At 36.2% G+C, this 20,280-nt stretch overlaps 1 long non-coding RNA gene across 1 annotated transcript in view; it reads left to right on the forward strand.

Annotated features, from left to right (window-relative positions):
* The first annotated feature begins 348 nt into the window (after positions 1 to 348).
* The window catches only part of LOC147581493 (uncharacterized), a 37,010-nt gene continuing 17,078 nt past the window's right edge, over positions 349 to 20,280 (forward strand). The window contains exon 1 of the long non-coding RNA XR_015249972.1: positions 349 to 548. This is a non-coding gene — a long non-coding RNA (uncharacterized LOC147581493). The remainder of the gene's footprint in view (positions 549 to 20,280) is intronic.

The following is a 20,280-nucleotide window of genomic DNA, read 5'->3' on the forward strand; positions in this document are numbered from 1 at the left end:
CTGTGGACTAAAAGCATTTTCAAATTCTTTGCAAAGAAAGAAGCTGCTTCTGCTTCTTCTTCTTTTTTTTTTTCTCCATACAAGCTCTTCTACTTTTATTCATTTGTCTTCACTCCATTCTAACCCCAAAACTGGGAGCAAGAATTCTTTTTGGTTTCCCTGTTCATGAACGTGCTTATATATAAAATGTCTCACTTTTACAATAAAAGATTAATTGGCAATAGGCCTTTTGGCTCAATAGCTTGTCTTTTGTTCTCCAGCTCTATTATCATTCCTGGCCCAAGTTCAAGCATCTCCTTTAGCATCTCCTTCTGTGATGTGTCCTGTCTTTGCAGGTAAGAACTCTAGGTGTCTGGTCTTAAGCCAAATATTCTCACCATAAGTAGAACTGGCCCCGTAAATTCCTTTGATTCTGCCCTTAAAGAAGCTCACCGTCAGCTGCTCCGGCTTACTGTGGATTACATATTGCATGGGTTTAGGTAATGGATAAAGCACGAATATGTTCCAGGCATTTTGAAAGGAAATATACTCTGAGAATTGAATGGCAGGTATGCTTTTCTTTTTCTCTAGCAGAAATCACAAGAAATTTCTTGGTCGTCCTTTTGGTGAATTTGAAAAGTGAACACAATAAATACAAATGGAGTCATGGTCTATTTCATTGCTTTGAGATGTCTTTTTTTTTTTTAAACACAGATTTGCGGCTTGAAATGTTGACAATCTAATATTTCCTCCTTTAATCTCTAAATATAATGGGTTTTTGTAGCACTTTTCCAGTTCACAACTCAGAAATAGTTTAAAACTGGATTACAGACCATTACATTTCCTTATTATTTAAAATGTGCATTGGTGATACAAATTTTACCTGTAATGGCCATACTTCTAACTATGGTTTGTGTAGTAATATATTGATTACAGGTGTTTGCTGGAATTAGAATAAGATTTCTGAGATTAGAAAAGCTTTTGTAACTCAGTCTGTCATAATGGGTATCATTAATAAGCTGTATTAGAAATTATGTGTCACAGTGATGATTAGCTAATGACATTTGAAGCAAAGACTGTCTTCTGCATATTGTGCATTCTTTTGTTTTTCATAATCCCTAGTGAAAAATAAAATTTACTATGTAAAGATTGGTTGATGCTTTCCATTTAGTTTTTTTCAGAAAAAAAAAATTTTTTTTTTTTTTTTTTTTTGCCCCAGTAGCTTATTGGTTTGGATACTGTTTATTTTGAAGTTTCTTCTTTCGCCCACCTGCCCCAACCCCAGTTTAGTGTAGTTGTTACCTAAGTGTCAGAGGCAAATGATGGATGGTTGCTCAGCTTCTTACAAATGCAGCATGTTCTAGTGCCTTTTCATACTTGACTTTCATCGCTAGTGTTGATTGGTGATGTGTTATTTACCAGACATTGAGGGGCTACTAGTTTATAACATTCAAGGTACAATGTTTGAAGCAGTATGCAATGCAGAAATTTTCTTCCACTGGGGCAGGTTAATGGCTTATCAAAAGAGGAAAAATCCATGCGTGCTGGGAATGGTTCACATCTTCTGAAGCCAAGATCTACTTGTGGGGTATCCTTTTGATAACTGAAGTAGTAGATTCTTATCTGTTAATTTCCCTCAATTGCTTTAGAATGGAAATTTGGGAGGATTGGTCATTAATGATCTACTTGCTGAAAATATCTACACAAAACTTGTGTTTAGGAACCAGATTACTTCTTTTCTTTCTCTATTTTGACAATGTTGTTGCACATAACACCTACTCAGTGTTTGTACAGGGGATACATTTTTATTGCTTGCACTAGGGAGGCAGAAGACACACCTTCTATTTCACTTTTATTACCCAGACTATTTAATACAATATGGGTTATGTGACAGAGCACAATTCCTAAATGTTAGTGGCTTAGTGAATGACAATGAGTGATCTAAATCCTAATTTGTCAGTCTCACTTTATCTTTCTACTTTGAGAAAATAAAAAATGTCATCAAGGATCTTGCTAAAATATGATTTTTGGATTCTGGATTGAGCATCATAAATTGTTTTTGGCTATTCCATGGGTATACGATAGATGACAGAAAGGCGATTGTGAATCAAAGGGAAAAATAGAAAATATATGTATGCAGGCTGAAGTAATTTGGATAGTTTGATGCAATGAATGTGAACAGCAGCTCCACTGGGCACTAGTTTGCTAATCTAGCACTTTAAATTTCTTTACAATTCATTTTCAGGTCATGTTTTCATTTTATGTTTCTTACAAGAACAAATTAATTAAGCATCAAAAAACATTGAACCCTTTTGGATAATATAGGACTTCAGGTAATCCATCTTAGATTTTTGAAAGCAAAGCAGCACAAGTAAACCAGAATTTCTATAATCTTGACATATAATCTTGAAATATCATTTGTTGACTTTTAAGCAAACTTGAGATTGATTTGTTTTTGGGGAGAAAACCCTTTTCTATCATTACGAGTGGGCATTTGCTGGCATTTCCAAATGGTTCCAACTCAGTGGAATTAATAGTTAATGTGCCACTTAACATATACAGATTATGAAGTTGGAAAAAAGTACTAACACAGTGTAATGTGAATTTATCATCAATTTCACAAAATGAAACTGAAGAAACTAGTTTTTGTTCTGTTTTAAGGAAATCCTATCATTATTAAATGATACAACACTAAAGCAGCATTTTGGAAATAAATCATCAGGTATGTTACAGGTTCAAAGGATGACTAAAGACTGAGAAACTCTCATATAGCGGATAAGAATTCATAACAAGTTCTGACAACATTGTTAACTGATTAAAAATACCTAATAAGGCTGCTGGATTCATTAATGGGTTCCTTTAAAGAAAAATTGGCAATAAAACAATAGCATTTGTTTAAACAGAAAAAAAATCCCCTGCATTCTTTCTTTTTGAAAAGAAACAGCCGCATTATGGGTGTTCTCATAGTTTTATGTTGAAACAAGGCACCTTTTCAAAACTGTCAAGTTCAGTGCTTCAAAGACATGCTGAAGAATTAAGACAGTGGGTGTGTAAATAAATGTGCTGATTGCGTAAAAATGGTTTCTAGTTTTGCTCAAGTGATTGTAGAGCTTCTGAAGGGGTATGGTTTTAAAGTGAATCTCTAGGTCAGTAATTTTCCTTTAGTTATAATGTATATACAAAGTGACCTTAAAATGTTCCTTTGCCTAAGAATTCTCATCAATTCAGGACACAGTACTGTAGATCAATCCCTATTCTTTAATTCTATGAACAAAAGTCTAAAAACATTCCAAAATTTTTCCATTCATGTAAGAGGTTCCAGTTTAAGTGAGTTATATTCAAAATAGAAGAAAATTCGGTTATCAACCAAAACATCAAGACGAAAGGCACCTGGCTGGCTCAGTGGGCGGAGTACGCGATTCTTGATCGTGGGTTTGTGAGTTACAGCTGCACATTGGGCGTAGAGATTACTTACAAATGAAATCTTAAAACAAAACAAAAAACTCTTTCCAACATGACATAAGTGAACTGAACAGAAGTGAAAGGTATCTTCAATTTCACTTAAATAACTTGTAATTTAATTGGTAAAATTGATCAGTATACAAAACCATTAGAAAAATGAATCCATAAATAGTCAAATGGTAGTTAAGTTTTTGAAGACTAAATGTCAGGTATTCTATTTTGTTGCATGTCCTCTAGGAAGCTCAAACCTTATGTTTGGCTGATTCACTACCCTACTGAATCTTTGGCCTGACTTAAAAAAAAATAAGCAAAAACAAATAAAACAAAAAAATTTTAGGGGCGCCTGGGTGGCGCAGTCGGTTAAGCGTCTGACTTCAGCCAGGTCACGATCTCGCGGTCCGTGAGTTCGAGCCCCGCGTCAGGCTCTGGGCTGATGGCTCAGAGCCTGGAGCCTGTTTCCGATTCTGTGTCTCCCTCTTTCTCTGCCCCTCCCCCGTTCATGCTCTGTCTCTCTCTGTCCCAAAAATAAATAAACGTTGAAAAAAAAAATTTAAAAAAAAAAAAAATTTTAAAAGACCCAACAAGGACCAGTCTCCTGCCACCCACCTTCACCCACTGTTAAAAAAAACCAAAAAACAAAACAAACAAACAAACAAAAAAACCCACAGCAATAACAACAAAAAACAAAGTACTCAAATGATCATGGAACATTTTTTGAAGTTGAGTTTCTGGACATGTAATTATTTTAACTTAATTTTTAAAAATATACTTAAAAAGTAATCTCAATGTGTAGATTTAAAAAAATTAGGTGAAGTTCACATAACATAAAATGAACCAATTCAATGTGTGCAATTCAGTGGCATTTAGTTCATTCACAATGTTGTGCAACTGCCCCTTCTATCCTGTTCTAAAATATTTACATTGGCCCCAAAGGAGACCCTGTACTTATTACACAGTCCCTTTCTACGTTACCCTTCTCATAATCCTGACAGCCACTCATCTGTTGTCTCTCTCTATGGATTTACATAGTCCAGACACTTCATATAATTAGAATCATACGTTGTGTGACCTTTTGTGTCTGGCTACTTACACTCAGTATAATGCTTTCAAGGTTCATCCATGTAATAGCATGTATCAGTATTTCCTTTCTTTTTATGGCTGAATAATTCCATTGTACGGATAAAACACATTTTGTTTACCCATTTGTCCCTTGATGACATTTGGGTTTTTCCCACCTTTTAGTTATTGTTAATAGTGATGCTATGAAGATTCATGTACAAATGTTTGTTTGGATGTCTATTTTCAAGTCTTTAGGATACATACTTAGGAGGGGAATTTCTAGGTTATCTGGTTTATATAGGTTTAATTTTTGAGGGAAAAGTCAAGCTATTTTTTACAGCGGCTGCACCATCTTACATACCAGTATTGTATGAGGCTCCAATTTTTCAAAATTCTCACCAGTACTGGTTATTTCAGTGTTGTTGTTTTTTTAAATTATAGTGGGTGGATATGAAGGGGTATCTTACTGTGATTTTGATTTGTAGTTCCCTGATGACTAATGATTTTGACCATCTTTTCATGTGCTTGTTGACCATTTGTGTTACCTCTTTTGGAAAAATGCCTACTCCTGTCCCTGTTCCACTTTTAAATTGGTTTGTGTGTGTTGTTTTTTTTTCATTGTTGAGTTGTAACAGGTACTTTTTTCTTTTGAAATATATATTCTGGATATTAGACCTTTGTCAGATGAATTGCAAACATTTTCTTCTGTTCTATACATAGTCTTTTTCCTTTCTTGATAATATTCTTTAATGCACAGAAGTTTTAATTTTGATGAAGTCCAATTTACCTATTTTTTCTGTAGTTGCTTTTGCTTTTGGTATCACAAATAAGAATCCATTACCAAATTTAAGGTCATCAACATCCTTATGTTTTCCTCTAAGAATCTTAGAGTTTTTGGTCTTACATTTAGGTCTTTCATCCATTTGAGTCAACTTATGCATACAGCATAATGTAAGGGTCCAACCTCATACTTGGTCTTCAACCTCATACTTGAATGATCTTCATACCCTTGTCAAAAATCACTTGACTGTAAATACAAGGGTTTATTTCTGAGCTCTCTCTTTTATCCCATTGCTTTATATGTCTATTCTTATATCAATACCACACTGTTTTGATTACTATAACTTTGTAGTAAGTTTTGAAGCCAGAACATGTGAGTGGTACTAGTTTGTTTTGTTTCAGCAAGATTACCTTCCCCATTCAGGTTCCCTCGCAATACCATATGAATTTTAGGATCTGTTTTTCTAGTTCTGCAAAGAAGGCTATTGAGATTTTGACAGAATTACATTGAATCTATAGATCATTTTGGAAGTGTTGCCATCTTAATAATGTCAAGTCTTCTAATCCACAAGCACAGGATGTCCTTCCATTGATTTACATCTTCTTAGAATTTCTTTCAACATTGTTTTGTAGTTTTCACTGTACAAGTCTTGTACCTTCTTGGTTAAATTTATTCCTAAGTATTTTATTATTTTTATTCTAATGTCAAGAAGACTTTTTTTTAAGTTTCATTTTTGATTTATTCATTGCTAGTCTATAGAAACACAACTTTTTGGGAGTGCCTGGGTGGCACAGTTGGTAAGCGTCCAATTTCAGTTCAGGTCATGATCTCGCAGTTCATGGGTTCAAGCCCCACATTGGGCTCTGTGCTGACAGCTCAGAGCCTGGAGCCTGCTTCAGATTCTGTGTCTCCCTCTCTCTCTGTTCCTCCCCCACTCACACTCTGTCTCTGTCTCAAACATAAACATTAAAAAAAAAAGAAGAAAAAAAAGAAACACAACTGTTTGTGAGTTGATTTTGAATCCTGTGACTTTGTTGAATTTACTAGTTCTAAAAGCTTTTTGTGGTTAATTCTTTTGGATTTTCTACATATTGAGCAGCACCTTGTTACTGATCTTAGAGGAAAGTTTTCAGTCTTTACTACTACTGAGTATGATGCTAGCTGTGAGTTCTTCATAAATGCCCTTTATCAGGTTGAGGAAGATTTCCTATTTTTTGTTTGTTGAATGTGTTTTATCATGAAGGGGTACTGGATTGTTTAAAATGCTGTGTCTTCATCAATTGAAGTAATCATGTGACTTTCCCCCCCTTTTTTGATTAATGTAGTATATTACCTTGATTGCTCTTTGTATACAGAACCACCCTCACATTCAAGGGATAAATTCCTACTTGGTCATGATATACAGTCCTTTTAAATATGCTGCTGGATTCAGTTTGCTAGTAGTCTGTTGTGGATTTTGCATCTGTATTCATGAGGTATATTGGTCTGTTGTTTTCTTTCTTTGGGATGCCTTTGTCTGGCTTTGGTATCAGAGTAATTTTGACCTCATAGACTGATTTAGGATGTGGTCTTCCTTTTCTATTTTTTCGAAGAATTTGAGAGAAATTGGTGCTAGTTCTTTAAATATTTGGTAGCATTCACGAGCGTGAAGTCATCTTTAGAATTTTATTTTTAAAAATGGGCAAATACTGGGGCTCCTGCGTGGCTCAGTTGGTTTAGTGTCTGACTCAATTTTGGCTTAGGTCATGGTCTCATGGTCATGAGATCAAGTCCCACGTTGGGGTCTGCACTGGGCATGGAGCCTCCTTGGGATTCTCTCTCTCCCCTTCTCCCTCTGCCCCTATCCCCTCTTTAAATAATGATAATGATAATGACAATAAGAATAACAAAAATGTGTAAATATTGACAAACTTAAGGCTCAAAATTAGATGGAAATGGTTTGGATTTGACAATACAGAATTTATAAACATAAAATATTTCTGCTAAAATAATGACTCATACTACTTCCAAAATTATATATTTAGAAAGATTAAAAAGGGGGGATAAAATCATTTTTAATACCATACCCAAGATACAGATAAAACTTAACTTCCATGAGGTAAACTCTACATGTATAAAATATGTTGGAAGGCAATTATCTAAATAAATAGGAATATAACTGAGAATTGAGTGTTATAATGTATTCAGACCTGCACTTTGATTCTCTATTTCACTTATCCATATACAAATAATCAGAATTACTCTTAGTTGGGAATTTGTTTAAACTAGTAAGAGAAGAATATCTCCAAATAATTTTATAATTTTATTTTCTTTCCTAGGTCCATTATTTTTCTGAAATGTCAAGTTAATCTTTAAAAAAAACTTTTAAAAGCTTACATATATATAGATGTTAGCAATATACATAATAGTTGGTCATTCAGATATATAACTAACTGTATTTGAAAATTTTAAGCTATGGTTTATACATCACCTATAAATCTCCTAGATACTTGAATTGACATCATCATCATCATCGTCGTCGTCGTCGTCGTCGTCGTCATCAGTATTAGTCCCAGAAAGTGTAGCTCAGAGAATGTGCTTGGAAAGACACATGGGAAGTAATGTCTTTCAAATTTTTGAGTGATGATGATGAACAGCCATGAGAATAATGAACCTGAGTGTCAATTTGTTTTTGAGTGAGTGGTAATGATGTTAATGTTTAGCTGGTTCCTGTCAGCATTAAAGAGATAGATAAGCAAAGACCAAACTTCAGGGGCAGGAAGTTGGTAATTTTGCTCCCTCTTGAAATGAGTATACCATACAAAAAGCACTATTTGCCTGCTTGAAATTTCAGAAATGTAAATACTTTGAACTGGCATAATGTTTGGGGTATTAGCAAACCTTTTAGAAGAAGAAGTTTATAGGTAACTTCTGGGTGAATCATACCAGCTTTTCTCAAGATGAAGGATTAGTATCAGAAATCCTGACTCATGACATTTTATGTGGTTTTCTACTATTAAAACAACTCTAAAGGTTTTTTGCGCATTCTTTTCAGGGTGTTACTTAATAGTACCATACGTCAGGCCCTGGACTTTAAGCTGCTCATAGGCCGAGTTCACATATTATTTTGAATGGCTGGCACATGTACAGCAAGTGTTTGACAAATACTTATTGAATGAATGATCCTATTGTGAAGAAGCAGCATGAACTGGGAAGCACATTGTCTTCTAGTTCTAAAAGCTTAAGAACATGCTACAAAGTCTGCCTATTTAGATCTGCAATCTTAACTTATCCAGACTTTGGTTTTCCTGAATTAAGGAGTTGGGCTAGCACATTTCTTAAATCCCTTCTACCTCCTAAGTGTCATGACATGGGTCCAAGACTAGATTTGTGAGTATCTTTTCAACTGATCTCAGTTTTCAATGTCTTACATTAACCCTTGTAAGAAATAAGTCATTGAGTAGTCTTGCGATACCACTTTTTTTTTCTTTACCTGAATTGCAGTAAATGTAGTTGGAATTAATCAGCACCTACAAATGCAGGGCCTATACGCAGACATTTTTCTAAGTATAATACATGGCCTCTACCCTCAAGGAGCTTAGAATCTGGTGTAGAAAACAAACATGTACCAAATGGTGTAACTAACACAAGGAAACTTAGGGTGAGATGAGCAAGGCTTTAAAATGACTTTGCTAGGGATCGAGATTTAGTTGAAACTTGAAATGATGAAGAAGGAAATAGCAGAAGCTAGAAAAAAAAAGAAACCCATTTGCAAAGGAATAAGAAAAGCCTGTATTTTAAAGAGCATAGCACTAGTCTCTGAATCCAATCTAAACTTTGGTTTTTCTGCTGTAAGCTTCCTGCAGATAAAATATGTGACACCCTCTAGGGCAGTTTTTTTTCAGATTTTGGTCATAGTTTGGTTATACTGAAGTATATTGATGGTTTTTGTCTCTTACCTTTTCTCCCCCTATGTATGTAATGTTTTCCTGTGTACTTTTCTATGTACTTAAGGTTTTTTCTTCAATTGACTTATTATTTTTACTTAAGCAAATGAATGCTAGTAGTTTTATAGAATCCCACATCATTATATATAGATGACAATTATAAAATCAGCTCCAATGAAAATAATATATTATTAAGTTCTTTCTGGGTACCGTTGCCTTCTTAAAGCTTCTGCGACTACTTGAATCTTGTTATTCCCTGTCTTTTTTTTCCCCCAGCTCAACTGATTGATTTTCTCCTGAAAATACTTTTGTTTAAAGCCCCCATGGATTCTCCGTATCTCTTATCCTTTACCACATTATATTGGATGCATTAACATCATCTTCCCTAATTCTATCCTCTTCACAGTCATTCATGACCTGAGCAACTTGTCAAATTTCTTCCTGTAAAGTGCCATATACTTTATAAAACTCCTTGAATATTCAACACAAGATTGTTGAATAAATAAAATCATTATGCAAGTAAAACATTGATATTTGTAAGATGGTAATATTTTTATATATTCTATCTTTGAGGCTTTATTCTTCTTTTTTTTTTTTAATGGAAACTTAGCACAAAGTTAAAGCATTTGGTAAAAATGTATTGTCCCCAAATGGAGACTTCCTTCTCAAAGAATTCAGAAGTGCTGAGCAAAGTTGAAAAAAATGGAAAGAGGATAACTCTATGGCCACAGTCTTACGATCTGGTGGCTTTGTTTATGCATATTTCTTCTGAAAGGAAGATATTGTGCTTATCTGCTGGGAGGCTGGAGGAAATGTTAATAATGTTTCCATAACTTCTGTCAGATGTTAAACTTGAAGAGATATTCTGTGGGTTTAGGGATTCACAGACTGAAAATAGGGATTAAGACAACCAGCAGTCAGATTTTCTAAGTTGTTAAATATAATTACAGTGGATTCTCTACTTGAAGCTGAGTAAAACAGGAAAATGTACCATTTAAATTCTTTTCCTTTTTCCTCTTGTCACCCGTGGTGAATTTTCCAATGATAAAATCAATTGACTTTCCTTTATGACAGAGAGGTCGGGAAATAAATATAGGAAAACTGGGAATTGAATGTGATTTACAATAATTGGACTTCACTGATAGCAGTGATAGAAACTTGGGATTTAAAACAATATAATTTAAAATATTCTTAATTTTTGAAGGAAAAAATATACACACTGGCAGGTTATAACTAAAATATTTCAAGTACACATACTAGCCCCGATGAGTGAGAATCTTTGCTTAGAGGCAGTGGTTATTCTTGTTCAACACTAAGAATCCCCAACTGTGTACTTGAATTCAAGCCCAAGTTCAATGATGTAATCAATATCATCCTCGTTACAGAATATATCAAAATATTATCCGATTTCTGGGGTTTACCTTTAAATTTAGCCAATATTTGAGTACTGTGTACAAACAAAATATTATGCCAAATGGCAATGGGGATTAAAAGATGTGTGGGGCACAATTCCTGTCTTCTAGGAGCTTATGATCTACAACTGTAATAAACTGTAGCAAGGAAGGACAGCACAATGAGGGGCAAAGTCATGTTGTGGGGATATAAAATAAGAAAGGAGCACATTGATACATTAGGTGGTTTTATGGAGAAGGTAGCATCTGATGTGGACCATGAAGAAAGAACAGGCTTTTGACAGAGAGTGAGGCAAACTGCAGGGCATTTAGTAGGTATCAGTGACAGGGACACAAACTGTAATAGCAGTGGGAAAGCTTGCGATGTGTTTGGTGGTTAGTGAGAAGTCTAGGTTTACTGGAATGTAGTGGAACAGGGAAAGTGCAAATTAGAAGAACAAGCTGGGACAACGTGAAATAAAACAGATTCATGACTAACACAGAACACAGCCAGCCAATCACAAGATTCAATGTGGGTGTGATGTCAAGGACAGACCCAAATGATGGCTCCAGTATTAGAAAAGCCACATGGCCCTTCCTTCGTCACCACTGGCAGAACTCTTAGATAGGTAGTCATAATGATAACAATTACTATTTGTTGAAGGTACATCAAGTGCCAGGCATGATACTAGGTACTTCACATATATTATATGGTTTAATTTTTACTGTAATTCTGTGACATAGATGCTATCTTTATTTTTACAGTCAAGAAAACAGAGCTTCTTAAAAGGCTTGAAGTTAAGAAGAAACAATTTATATCAGTCTAGTAATAGACACTACTTTAGTTTATTACGCAGGTATCTTTGAGAAAGAGTGGGCTCATAAATGTTATGTAGTTACATGCGAAGTCATAGAACATCTCCCAGATGAGATGCCTAAGCACTTCTTCCAATCTATAATGTTTGGCAATAAAATGTAAATGACAACAGCAACAACAACAATAAAAGAACCCAGGGCCATTTAATAACCATTGTTAATAACAAATTACAAGTGTTTTCCAAAGAAAGCAGCTTATTAAGAATTGCAGTCATGCTTGATATGGTCATCAGCCATTTTTCAAAATGCCACATTTCAAGCAGAGCTATTAATAATCCCATTTCTTGGGTATTTCAATCTCATTTCACAATGTGAAATTGCTAAGAGACATACATTTATCAAATATGTTCTATAATATTACTTGCTTGGCATTACTTCCCTCAGTACATTGTATTTTTGTTGCAAGATCAATGTGAGAGTCTTCTCTCTAGAGAAGGCAACTAATCCCCTTGCCTAGTTTAAAGTGGGTGACTTAAAGCCATTTACAGAAATCCCTCTGGTTACTTTTCCTTCCCCATCCTCCTTCCTTATCCTCAGACTCTTTTATAAATAAGCTTGTTTCTTTTCTTCATTGTCTGTGGCCTCAAAACATGAATGCTTATTGGAACACCAGATTTAGTTAGTAGCTGTTTCTACTAATGGACAAGGTGACCTTGGTTTGGTCTGGACTCAGAATATTTTCAACCCGAGATGAGGAGAGACTGTAAGACTTCTCATTAAAAATGCTAAAAAGTGGTTTTGCTTTCTTTTTTTTAATTTTTTTTTCAACGTTTATTTATTTTTGGGACAGAGAGAGACAGAGCATGAACGGGGGAGGGGCAGAGAGAGAGGGAGGCACAGAATCGGAAACAGGCTCCAGGCTCTGAGCCATCAGCCCAGAGCCTGACGCGGGGCTCGAACTCACGGACCGCGAGATCGTGACCTGGCTGAAGTCGGACGCTTAACCGACTGCGCCACCCAGGCGCCCCTGGTTTTGCTTTCTAAGAGGAGTATATTATTCAGGGTTCTCCAGAGAAACAGAACCAATAGGGTGTGTGTGTGTGTGTGTGTGTGTGTGTGTACATATACAATTTAACTTAAGGAACTGGCTCATGTGACTATAAAAGTTTGGCAAGTCCAAAATCTGATAGAGGTGACTGGCAGGCTGGAGGCCCAGAGAAGAGTTGAAGTTTGCATGCAAAGGCAGTCTGCTGGAGAATTCTCTCTTGCTCAGAGGAGGTCAAACTTTTGTTTTAGTCAGGCCTTCAAATGATTTGAAGACACCCACCTGCCTTATGGAGGACAATCTATTTTACTCAGAGTCCCTCTGATTTAAATGTAAATCTCCTTCAAAAACACCCTCACAGAAAAATTCGGAATAACGTTTGACCAAATATCTGGATACTGTGGCCTAACCAAATTGACACATAAAATTAACCATCACAAGAAGGAATCTATCTTTGAGGGATATTTTCCTCTTAACCTAGAAAACCATTTTATAGCTATAGCTAGAGAAAATTCTGGTCTGGATTGGAGAGGTCTGAAGCTATGTCTCCAGAAAACTAAACTGCTCTGAATTCTCTGGTTAAAGGTCATCTCTACAGCTTTTCTTCCTTTTGGGAACTGTTTTTAAAGTCTAGATTTAGACTGTCCTATGAATTTTCATCATTGCTTATTCTTGGAAGGCCTGTGTGTGGGTTATCTGTCTAGATAAGGTATTTATTGATAGTCTAGGAGCTGGGCAGGAAGGGAATGGTGAAATGGGACTGTGCATTCTCCAGAAGTCATCCTTTGGGTTACCTTCCCCCATTACTGTGGAAACCTCAGCAGATCGCCTTACACATCACAGCCCCTTGGCTGTTGTGCTATGGAAGATTAAGATGGAAGGGCCACAATAGAGTGGGGATAGTCCATGAAAGAGCTATTCTCCCATGAAAGTATATTCAACTCATGTTTTGCGTTGAATGTTTGTGTTCCTCCAAAATTTATATGTTGAAATTCTAACCCCCTTGGACATGAAGGCTTTGGGAGGTATTGCGTTAATAAGGGCCAGTCCTGATGGAGAGGCAGGGAGAGGATGGGCTGGGATGCACTTAGCATTAGGGGAGGACTCAGAGAATTGCTGAATTAGGGCCCCCAGGTGCTGCAGCTGTGATCACTTTTCCTAGACGAAGCTTCATCACTTGGGAGTTCTACAGGTGGATGGGGGGTGTTCTGGGATTAGAAACACCTGGATGCCCTGGGAGCCAGAGGCCCCTTATCCCAGACTCATCCATAAGGAATGTGACTCCCACCACTTATCACACAAACATCAATGACTGTGGATGCCTCACCTCTTCCCTGCCTCAGTCATCTTGCCCCAGAGGCCAGGATGGGTGTGAAGAAACGAGTTCTGGCCAAAATGTTACATAGGTGAGAGAGACTGCTAGAGTCCAGAACAAGGAGGAAAACACACGGGAGCAGGCACAAGTCCATAGCCTTCCAGGAGCCAGAAGGACCTGGTAGCAAAGCATTCAGGCTTCTGGTGCAGAATCCTAGGGCCCGATCCAGTGTCTGCCAAGGTCCAAGGCTGCAGCAGTATCCTAAGGTACTATTCCATTATCCTCAGGGCCAGTTGCTGATTTTTGTTTTTGTTGCCTGTGCTTTTGGTATATCCGCAAAATCATTGCCAAGATTGAGGTCAAGGAGCTTTTTTCCTGTTTTCTTCTAGAAGTACTATAGTTTCAGAAGTTCTTCTATTTAAGTCCTTAGTCTGTTTGGAGTTAATTTTTGTGAATGATGTAAGTAAGATAGGGTCCATTTTCATATTTTGCATGTGGCTGTCTGGTTTTCCCACATCATTTATTGGAGAGACTATCCTTTCCCCACTGTGTGTTCTGGGCTCCCTTGCCACACATTAGTTGACCATATATGCATGGATTTATTTCTGGGTTCTTGATTCTGTTCCATTGGTCTATGTGCCTATCTTTATGCCAGTACCATACTATTCTGATCATTACGGCTTTGTAATACTGTTTGAAATTAGGTCAATTTGTTTTTGTTAAAGTCACCAGTTTCAGAAATGTTTAATCTGAACCAGGCTCCAATTTGGAAAGACCAAGTGAAGAGCAAATGGCTGAGAGTAAGATGATCACTTTGGATGTGCCTCACAGTGGACTGGTGTTGGCCTTCGTGAATCCCAGCCCCACAGAGTAAACCCAGTTGAGCTGCCATATTCTCTTGAACTTGTTTTCACGGCATATGATGTCAGAGTACCCTTAAGTTAATGCGGACCTCTGACTCGCCAGCTTCTGGGTTTAATCCTCTGATGTTGGATCTGCTGTAGATTTCATTGTGAAACCTGCTATGCACAAACAAGTGAGAAAACGGCCACTTGGATGCCAGTAACAGCTGTTCCTCTGAAAGTACATGCTTGCCTATTAAAGCAAAGCTCCCATTTCTCAGGGATACCACTAGTCCGGAGAGGAAACCTGCTAGAACTGTGACATATGGCCACTTTGTGTGTGTGTTGTCAGCCTCTTTTATCAGAACATCGGAGGCAGTGCTCTCTTAAAGAATAAAACAAATGGTGGCTTAAAAAAAAAAACTACTTACTGTCATTTTTTTGTTCCTATTCTCTGGTGCATCTCAAAATCACAAACATCTTTTCTTAAGACTTTTGGCTTGTTACGCCAATAAGAACTGAAAGGTCTGGGCTGTCATTATTTTCAATTTGGAGGCAAATGTCAGCCTCTTTTCTATTATGAGAATAAATGTGCAATGTGGAAAGGAGGTTCACTTTGGCATAGATTTATCTTAACTTAAATTGAAGGGCTTTTGTGAAGATTACTGAATTGATGTTTTCAAATTCTTTGGCATCCTCAGATGAAAGTACTAAGAGTTATTCTTACTATTACGGTGGTGTTATAGTAAACAAACTGCTTAGGTGTTTTCAAGTTTCAGTCCTTCCTGCCTCCAACACAGCAGGTGTGGTTACGTGACACGTGTTCTTCTCAGTTGTGAGGTGACGAGAATATTTTGAAATATGTAAGATTTTTTAAAAATATTTTTAAATATTTATTTGTTTTTGAGAGACAGAGAGAGACAGAGTGTGAGCAGGGGAGGGACACACAGAGAGGGAGACACAGAATCCAAAACAGGCTCTGAGCCATCAGCACAGAGCCCGATGTGGGGCTTGAACTCACGAACCATGAGATCATGAGCTGAGCTGAAGTCAGGTGCTTAACCAACTGAGCCACCCAGGTGCCCCTGAAATATGTAAGATTTTAAGTGTTAATTATACATGCACATAAGGCCTAGTTAAGTTCTGAATGTATTTCATACTTTGGAAGGAGAAGTAAAGTAAATATCTAATCCTGTTGCTTATTCTATGATTCTATAGAGCATATTTTTGGCCATTTCCCTAACTGAATCTAAGAGGAGATGTTCTTTAACATTGAACTTACTCTAATTCTGAAATGAGAATTCCAATAGTATGGGATTGTTCTATTCCATTGTGTCTCCAACGCTCCATGTTTTCTTCATGTGTCTAGCTTATGATAGAAAAGGATAAAAAAAATACCAAACACACAGAAAACCAAAAGATAGCTTTAGAAAATTATGTACATTTCATCTTTTAAAGGCTTTAACCTTTGGAGTTGGGAAAACTCATTTTTTCTTGTCTTTTAAAGATATATTAAATAGTCACCCTGATTCACTCAATGGACCTTGAGCATATTATGCTAAGTGAGATAAGTCAGACAGAGGAGAGGTACTGTATATTATATGTGAAATCTAAACATGTCAAATTGTTAGAAAGCACCATGGTGGTTACCAGTGGATGAGAGATGGGGGGGTAGGACAGATGTTTAAGAGTACATACTTGCATGGAGTACTCAACTAGTGCTAGGCATCTAATACCCAGTATAGTGAATATAGATAACAAAATTGTATTATAATCATCAAACTTTCTAAAAGACTAGAACTTAATGCTTCTAACCACTAAAAAGAAAAAAGATCATTATGTAATGTGATAGGCAGAGGGGCTAATTATGACTACAGTGGCAATCATATCACAATATATATCAGATTAATATGTTGTTCACCTCAGGTTTGTGCAACGTTGTATCTCCAATATATTTCAATTAAAAAAATTTTAAATGGAACAAGAAAAAAAAGAAACATCTTTCATGTAAGAGATATAGCAGAGGCTTCAAAGGGTAAAATAATAAATGTCCAAATGCCCAGTGGACCAAAACTATTTCTGCTGACATTATTCCATGGCCCAGCCCAAGATTTAAAATAATTTTGTTGAAAAAAAGAAGTCACATCTGTTTGCTCTGAATTTTCCTCGATAAGGATATACTTCCTAGAAGAAACTGGCATACTACTGACCTTGTAGGGGTTTATGATTTCACTGACAAGAAAAGAATTACATACATAAAATAATTATTAAATATTAAAACACCTTATTTTAGAATAGGCAATCATTATAAGACGTTATTCCAACCTATTTACTCTAAATGGGATAAGATTTCATAGAAAGATATATTCAAAGAAAAGCTTCTTGGGGATGATGGTAGTAGTGTTCATGACACAAGTTATAAAAATGATGCGGAAGCATTGGGAATATAGCAGCACCCAGGATGCCATGAATCGATGTGCCTGAAAATTTTCAACAATACCAATTTTAGATTTTATATCAGAAGAAAGACCATTTTCAATGGAGAAAAATATTTTTTTATAAAAATAGGCTTTGAAAGTTATAGGTATTTCATAAAATGAGAGACTATGGCCAAATAATTCACACTAAAGATGCTGATTCCTTGGACAAAAGCTTAATGAGTTCCTGTTAGGTACAGGGCAGAGCTAGATCATTGGATGATACAAAAATGCACCTGCTGGTAAAAGCAGATAATCTAGAGATGAATAAAGGTAGCTAATCATGTTACAAATTAACTTATGATACATGCAAATGAGAGGCCATTGAATCATAAAAGACATGATAAAAATTCCAATGGAGGTATATGTCAAGATTCAACGAAGGTTCTGAGAGCTGCAGTATGTAAGAACCTGATTTAATTATGAAAATCTACCACCTTAACTATTTCCGTGAAATTCAAAAGCTATGTTTATAAATACATCAGTGGACTTGGGAACAAAAACTCAGAACTTTAAGAAACTTCTGGTAATGTCAGGAAATGTTTAAGTTCTTAGGATAATGTGCTTTATTTTCACTAAACTATAGAACTGGTTATGATCTCAAGTCCAACCTCAGGTGAGAACACAGACAAATGTTTAGATAAAAATAGTTGATTCCAGCTGGATTCAGCTACCTTCTAAGTAGCCAGTCCTGTAAAAGGTACCTACTTGCTGTGATGAGCACTGAGTCTCACGAGTCACTAATGCTAGATAGATATTTACTGGTGAAACTTATTCCAAAGACAAGTGATATGGCAATTTGGTGGTTTGTGGATGATACTGTGTTTTGAAAAATACCACACTGCATCCAATTCCATTGCTTCTGGTCTATACTCCTTCCTAGCCCACAGAGACTCTGAATTTGAGACGTCCTTGCTGGGCACATAGTTAGACAAGGAGCCAGTTAAAACTCACTGTTGTGGTGGGAAATAGATACATGATTGACTTAAAGTAATAAAGAAGGTAATTTCAAAAACAGAACCAAGGCTAACAAAAAAATATTTTGAAAATGACGTAAAAAAAAGTTCATGGTTCAACTAATTGTTGAAAGATTTCAGTTTAGTGAGGAACAAATGAGAAACAGCTCAGCTTTTCTCTACACATAGGCTGTATCTAAACAAACTTGAATATTCATGGAACTATTTTTTTTATTATTAAGATATTTTTACTATATAGAGAACAGGCATAAAAAACTCTGTTGCATACTGGATCTCACTTTTTGCAGATAGGTAACAGTTAGTTTTAGAAGAAATGTGATAATTAAATATAGAATCACATAGTGTTACTCAAAGCAAAAATTTTGCTTATGTAATGCTTCTTGCATTTGCTCATTGAGCCTGATATGTTCTCTATAAAGGTTTGACTATGGAATATATGAATCAGTAAATTTTCTTTCTCTTTATGGTACATATTCAAGCACATTGACTGGCCATATTTTCTTCCTACTGCCTAAATCACTCCCTAGATGTGCTTGAATATTTGTATCTAGTTCATTTTCTACTTTACTAAAGCAACGCTTTCCAAGAGTAAGGAAAAAAAAATGAATTCCTGAAAAGAATTAGCATATGACCAGACAGAGATTTACAAAGTTTGTGTTCAACATCTATCTTTGGCGTAGTTAGGGGTAGGGGTTGAAAGTTCAAGTCCTAAATAGTAAGTTTAATTGCTGTGTCGTGTATCTTTTCATCTCTTCACTCTCCACCCTTCTCCACCCTGCTCTGGGCTCTGGAGGTTGACCTATAGGTTTCCCATCAATGGGTCTTTCTTGTCTTCAGGCTATGTGTTGGGCACAACCTCTAGGGACACTGGAAAGAATGCGGCAAGCTCACTTCATCTCTTCTACAAAGATCTGTGTCTTCCTGGTGCTTGTTTCATGTTCTCTCTTTCTTGGTCTCTCTCTCAGGGCTTTGCTCCCTCTTGTTATCCCTAAAGGCCTAGTGTGGTAACTGTACCCTGCCATTCCTGTCTCCAGAATATTGCTCTCTTACAGTTTCCTATAATCTTGCCTTCACCTTATAAATAGTCCCTCTACTATACTTTTAGCAAATTTATTGCTTCACCACTGACTATCTGATACCACTCTCAACACAAAACTCATACTACTTGGCCAGTGGATTAATGATATTTGTTGTGCATCCAATGGCTTTCAGGTACTGCTGCACTACTTATTTGCAAGATAATCAGAAAATTTATCCCCATTGTGGGACTGGGGAAGAAAAACAAACATTTATTGTTCAAAAGAGTGTAATTCAGGCATGGTTTTTGAAACTACATTAAGGTTTTTGATAAAAACCATAGTCACAGGGTCTCATGTTCTATTTATTTCCAATTTTAAAAGCACTTTGAATACACCCATGTTTCATGGTTCAGCTGAATTCAGGAAAAGTAAATACTTGTATGAGAAAACAACTGTTGGGTAGTTGTGAAGAAAGGGAAATTAATCTCTCCCCAAATACAAACATCTGCAATACATCTATAGTATATAATTTTGATATGGAGATACTGAACACATGGTCAAAAGAATTCTACACAATGTGATTATGGGGATATTCTTCATTTATCCATTGGTCTGCAAAAGATTTCGAAAAATAGGGCTACCCTTAGGCATTCCAGACAGATTTAAAGAATTCTGGAGTTTGCCAAAAATCTAGAAGATATGATACAGTCTGTTGGTATGATAGGATATTATATACAAGGTAATTAGGTTTGTTATGTTCTATACAAGGAAGACTTTCTGATACTACTCAACTGAAAATCTCAAATATTTCACTGGATGCCCACTTAATTATATACAGATTTACATGAGTATTACATAATAATATATTTCTTATTTTGAACCTAATGAATTGGAGCATGGTTTTAGTCTAGTTTTCATTATATTGTTATTGTAGAAAAAATTCACATGGCTTTCTGTTCACAGCACTATTGTTTTTCAGTTAGCAGATGCAGATATAACTTCTCATGTCCTCTTTTTTAAATTTTTATGTATATTTACTGAGAGAGAGAGAGAGAGAGAGAGAGAGAGAGAGCAGGAGTGGGGCAGAGAGAGAGGGAGAGAGAGAATCTCAAGCAGGCTCCTTGCTGTCAGCATGGAGCCCCATGTGGGGTTTGATTTCATAAACTGTAAGACCATGACCTGAGCCAAAAT

The sequence above is a fragment of the Puma concolor genome, chromosome B1 (assembly GCF_028749965.1).
Source record: "Puma concolor isolate L17-30 chromosome B1, mPumCon1.1.hap2, whole genome shotgun sequence".
Classification (NCBI taxonomy): Eukaryota; Metazoa; Chordata; class Mammalia; order Carnivora; family Felidae; genus Puma; species Puma concolor.